This window comes from Impatiens glandulifera, chromosome 3 (assembly GCF_907164915.1).
Source record: "Impatiens glandulifera chromosome 3, dImpGla2.1, whole genome shotgun sequence".
NCBI classification, from domain to species: Eukaryota; Viridiplantae; Streptophyta; class Magnoliopsida; order Ericales; family Balsaminaceae; genus Impatiens; species Impatiens glandulifera.
Genome location: NC_061864.1, coordinates 52,202,805 through 52,208,892, shown reverse-complemented (window position 1 = coordinate 52,208,892; position 6,088 = coordinate 52,202,805).

The window sequence follows — 6,088 nt, the reverse complement described above, 5'->3', positions numbered from 1 at the left end:
GATGGCTTTTATATGTAGACTAAATTGGGTTTTGGGCTAGATATAAAATTTTCTCTAATAAATTATATTATGTAATCTTTGTAAATAGGGTAATATATAAAAAATCTAAATTATAAATTATAAAATTAAAGTATCATTTTTTAGTTTTTTAGTATGTATCAAAAATTAATTGAGCAAACTTAACAAAATATTAAGTAATAATTATTTTTAATTTTTATCAGTAAATATTTTTTCTTTTAAATAACTTAATTATTAAATCAAGTAGAAATTTAACTATAATCATAAATTAAATAAGAATTAAAATATAACTTTTGTTAATAAGAAACATATCCATATAAAATTTCAACGAGAACCAATTTAAAAGGAGAATTGAAGTCAACATGTTTTAAATATTGGTTTAGTGGAAAAATAAAAATATTGTCAAAATAATAATAATAAGATATGAATGCAAACCTAGACTTTCTAATATATAATCTTTAATTGAGTTTTGAGATTAAAATAAAAATTATCATTCATGGATAATTATATAATTTTTTTATATTAAACTAGTTTGCTAGTTAAAATATTTATTTTATTACCTAATTCCATTTATATTAACTCAAAATCATTTATGTTTAATTTAATTTGTGTAAATATCTTATAGTGTATTTAAATTACATAATATATTAAATTTATATTTCTTTCTTACTTAAACTTAGATTTAAATCCAAATCATATTTGAAAAAAATCAAATCTTAATGATCCATATTTTGTGAGATTTAAATAACACTTTATTAAATTAGTATAGTAAGTGAAATCTATAATTCTTCAAAGAATTATATATTAAATTTTATTTATATTTTTAATAAATTTATATTATAATTTATCAGTAATAGATTAAAAAAAAATGTCATAACTTTGTGCAAAAAATATTATTATTATAGTTTCATACTTTTAAGATTGTAAGGTTCTATTACAAAAGTATTTATTAACAATACGCTACACACATTGCTATTGACCCAAAACATATAGATTCAAATCCTCTGTAGCAACAAAAACATGGATTTATAGTTTTACAACTTCTTTGTACATTTCAAGTGAAAGATCCGCCTTCTAAACCATTAGGTTGTACATTTATGCCTGTTATGTACACAAAGAAAAATAGTTAAAATAAAATTAATTATGTAAATCAATCTTTTTAACGTGATTATATATTAAGTATAATAATTTTATATTTTTTTTATAATATATAATTATTTTCATAATTATATAAAAACAAGTTAATATTTCACTTTTATACAAATCTATAATATTGTACTTTTAAATTTATATAATAAACTAAATATGTTTTATCCACAATATTATATCTTTATTACTTCTTATTCATTCATGGATCTTTAAATGATTCTATTATTTTATTATTAAAATTAAGATAAATAAAAATTTAAATTTAAACCAATTTTAAAATTTTATGAATAATATAAAAATTTAATTTTTTTATTATACTTTACCTTGTACTGTGTTATTATTTGAATTTATATCATTCCCTTGACCATTTGCAACCCTATAAATACCTGCCATATTTAAATAAATTATAATTAAAAATAATACAATATTAAAAGATAAATTAACCTATCATATATATATGTAGTCAATATAATTCATTTTTCATCCTAATCAATATAAGTAATAGAGTCATTAAAATCATTCAATTTTTAAAATTAAAACAAACTATTATGTTTTAGAGTATAAACGACTAAAAGTTCAATTTATGCTTAGAAACCAGCTCTTATATTAAACGATAAAACAAATTAAAAGCGTAAAAAATAAGACATTTAACCAAAATAATGCTAAATCGTAATTCATGTATAGGCGTACACTAATAAAAATCTATTATATTTTATTATTATATTTGAATAATTTATATAATAAATTAGACGTGTGGTCTAATTAGTGAAAGTTAGACATGCGTCTAACTCCTTCAGACAAGTCTGAGGTAGAACCGGAATTAGACGTGCAGTCTAACTCATTGGAGTTAGACGTGCAGTCTAATGGTTATTGTAATTAGACGCGAGTCTAATTCTATTAGACCAGTCGGTCTATTAGACGTTTTTCTATTAGAAGGAGATGACTTATTTCATTAGACTGATTTTCACAATCCGTCTAACTGAAATACGTCTAATGCTCAGTTTAAGCAATACGCTTGAATCTAGCATTTCACCTACCCACGTGCTATAGCTGTACCCTACTTCTGCTTCACTCTCTAGTGAAGATTAGTATAGTAGCTATAGGCATCCAATCAGGGAATGCCACGTAAGAGAATTTTTCTCACATTACTTGTTTTGCAGGTACATCCCTGATGGAATATTCGGCACACTACCAGTTCTATACGGCCACGATCTTTGTGCTCAGAACCTGTTGTGTACAATGGAGGCTTTCCAATGGAAGAGTGCCACATATCATTCTTGAGGATTCGACCGTTAGCTCCTGCTCAGTATTTAACAAATCTCAAGGACAACGGACAATTAGACTCACACAACGAACAAGCAATCTGATTTTGTAGAGAGAGAAAATACTTAATCATCTTGCTTACTGAACTCAAACTGTGAAGCTTTTTTCTGATTGTACTGTGTGTGAATCGAGAGAGAGAGATAGAATCAAAACAACTTTAGCTAAGTGATATTCTTCATCTAGTAATTGAACAGAAAGTGTTCTGTTCAATAGTAAGCTAAGTGTGTGTGTAAACTGTATTTGATTCCAATCATATTATAGTGAATCCTTCCGGTGGTTGGAAGAAGGGGTGACGTAGGAGAGTTTCTCCGAACAAACATAAAAAAACTGCTGTGTTGTTCATTTATGTCATCTTTTCATATTTCATCTTGTGCTTCAAACCCAAGCAAACAATTCTGCCTTGAATCCGTTTCAAGTGTTTACACAAGTTTGCGTAGAATAGAAAGCGAATCAAATCCCTAACAGGATTTCCTTCAAACCGTTTTTCATAAGCCTTCATCCTTAGCTAGACCCCCGTCTCTATCGATAAAGCCAATCCTATCACTTTCATAAGGAAAGATTCAAAGGGTTACACCTACCTATCCTATGTAGAATTCAACTGTTGAACTTTTCACCGGGTTAATCTTTCAATTTCCATTAATGTCGGGGATTGTTGGAATTTTTAAACTAATTCTATAAATTCTATTAATGAATAGAAATTAGAATATGGGTAATAAAATTAAATCAATTTCATGTGAAATTCAAATGTGAATTATAAGGTGAAATTTGATCCAAATGTTTGAATTAATTAATTTAAATTAATTAATCAAAATGCCTTGATGACCAATTAACAAAATATTGTTAATTTGTAGTGTGACTTACATGAGTTTGTTATTATTAATTGTTATGATAATTTAATATTATTATTAACAGATTAAAAAACAATGTAACGTGAGTATTGCAAAATAAATGTCTTCATTAATTTTGGCAAACAATTATCCTTCATTAAGAAGAAATATTAAGGCAAATGAAGAGGCAAGCAATGTTAACCGTTGGATCAATTGATGATTTAATTAACATTTTATTATTTCAACAATCGAAATAGGCATTCTATCCCACACCATCCGATGGACAAAAAACCAAATCACTTCATCATTTTCATTCTTTCTCACTCTAGAATTCCAAAAGTCTTCTTCTTGTTTTGTGAGTGTTCTTCGAGTTCTTCGCTCGATATTTTCCGTTGAAATTCGATGATAGTTCAGGTACTTTATCAAGCTCGTTGCGTAGTGATTTCGGTGCTGAATCACTACTAGATTCGTTGTACTTTGGGAGACAACCATCTGTGATAAACTCTAGCACACGGGGAGACGGTGTAACTGTTTTAAGGGAAATGTGTCTAACACATGCCTCGAATCAACCATCAAATACGGTGATATTGTTCTTCGTATATCTTATTTTATTTTTATTTATTTGTAACATCGTATGTATATATATTTTTTTGTTATTCAAGACAATATATCTAACAGAAAGGAAGAGAGAGGAAAAAGAGAGAAAAAAGAGGCGACCGAGAAGAAGAAGAAAGAGAAACACGAAAATAAGGCAAAAAATAATATTTTCAGCGAGAGCACTGTTTTGCCCTCGAAAATAATAGGATTTATCGCCGAGAGAAACACTTTCCTCTCGGTAAAATAAATACCACCGAGAGCATTTTTTCGCTCTCGGAGATTTTTCTAGGTAATTATACATTTTTTACTAGTGTCGGGTCGGACACCGCGGGACGATTTATAATTGTCATCCCTAAATTTAAGCTCTTCTATCAAATGTTAAAAATTAATTTGAGTAATTAAATAAGATTGTTCTTAATTAAGCTAAACTCAATCAGATATTTTAAGTGAAAATAATTTTGCCCAAATTATTAAAAATGTAAGATTCAATTCTTACTAAGAACTGTTAACTCTATTCAAATAATTAATTTTAATTTCTAAAAAAAAATAATTAAACGTGTAGTAAAAATTTGAGCAGGTAATCCTAAATATAAATATTGTACCTACAAATCAAAGTTTAAATGAAAAAGTTAATCAGATAAAAGGAGCCTTTTAATTTGAACCAAACGAAAAAAACAATTTCAAAATATAGTCTTTACAGTTTATAATATTAACCACTAAACAATTCATGTAATAAGGCGGATTTATATAGGGCCTATAGTGGTTTGGAGTTTATTCTGAAAAAAATAATATTTTTTTTTTGTTTACGTTCAAATGTGATATTTTTTTTCAAATATTTTAAAAAAATTAATATAATTTACTGTTTTTTTATTTAATTATTAAAAAAATTATAAACTTACCTTTGTTTAATCGTTTTATTTAAAATTTTATCGTTATTCTTTTAACTCTACCTAAATTTTTTTTGACTCACCCTAATTTAGACTCTAAATCTATAATCTATCCTTCTATAGAGTTATTATTATTTTTAAATAATTGAAACAAATACAAGTTTGATTTAGCCATGCTTAAACATATTACAACTTCTTATAGATTCGTCCCTATATCATACTAAAGAAAAAGTCATTTTTTTAATATAATAATAAGAAAATGTTTTAGATATAAACATTATAAATTTCTTAGTTTAGTTAATCCAAATTTTACAGCAATTAAGTGTTGATTTGTTTAATGAACATATATATTCCAATTATACCGGGTCAAACATAATCAAAATTGTTAAAACGAAGAGTTGACCTAAAATCTTTACACTTATAAACATGTAAAATTTAAAGTTTACGTAATGATATGAGTTTATTTTTTAAAAAGTATTAATTATTATTATTTGTATATATATAATTAAGTATAAAATTAACTTAAACAACAGCACAAAACAAATAATTATACAAAATAATAGCTAGGCAATGCGGCTTAGACAGGAATATCGAATTATCTCTTCCAGCATACATTTTTAAGTCTGATTGTTCTTTTTTTTTAACAATATAATATATTTCAAAAAATGATCACCCGTTTTAATTACTAAAAATATGTTTTTATTCTTCCTGATATATATATATATATATATATATATATATATATATATATATATATATATATATATATATATATATATATATATTTAAAATTTAAATTTAATAAAAATATAAATAAATATATTTTAGTTGATGAAATAAGTTATTTGATATTTAAAATAATAATATTTATGATCGGCACAATCGGCACGAACGACACTATCGGCACGATCGGCACAATCGGCACAAATGACACAAACGACACAGATTCTCGTCGCGACCGCGCTTCTACATTGGAAGTCGGCCGCCATCCTCCAGCACCTTCGATCGGTTGTCGTGCACCCTCTGGAACGTGTTTTGTTGTGCAAGGAACGGTCATGGTCATCTTCTCCTACCGTCAATCGGAGCATTTCATCAAAACCCCCTTCTGTAGAGACCTGTCATCGAATCGGCGTCGGTCGCCCTCCTCTCCTCACTTTTCGCTTACAGGTTAGTTCGGACCTCGGTCGGGACATCAAACCACACTGCGAGGTGCAGGAAGGTCTCCATTGAACTTCTTTCTCACCGTTTGAATCAAGTGTTTGGTCTGGAGGAAGTTTTCGTAACTAC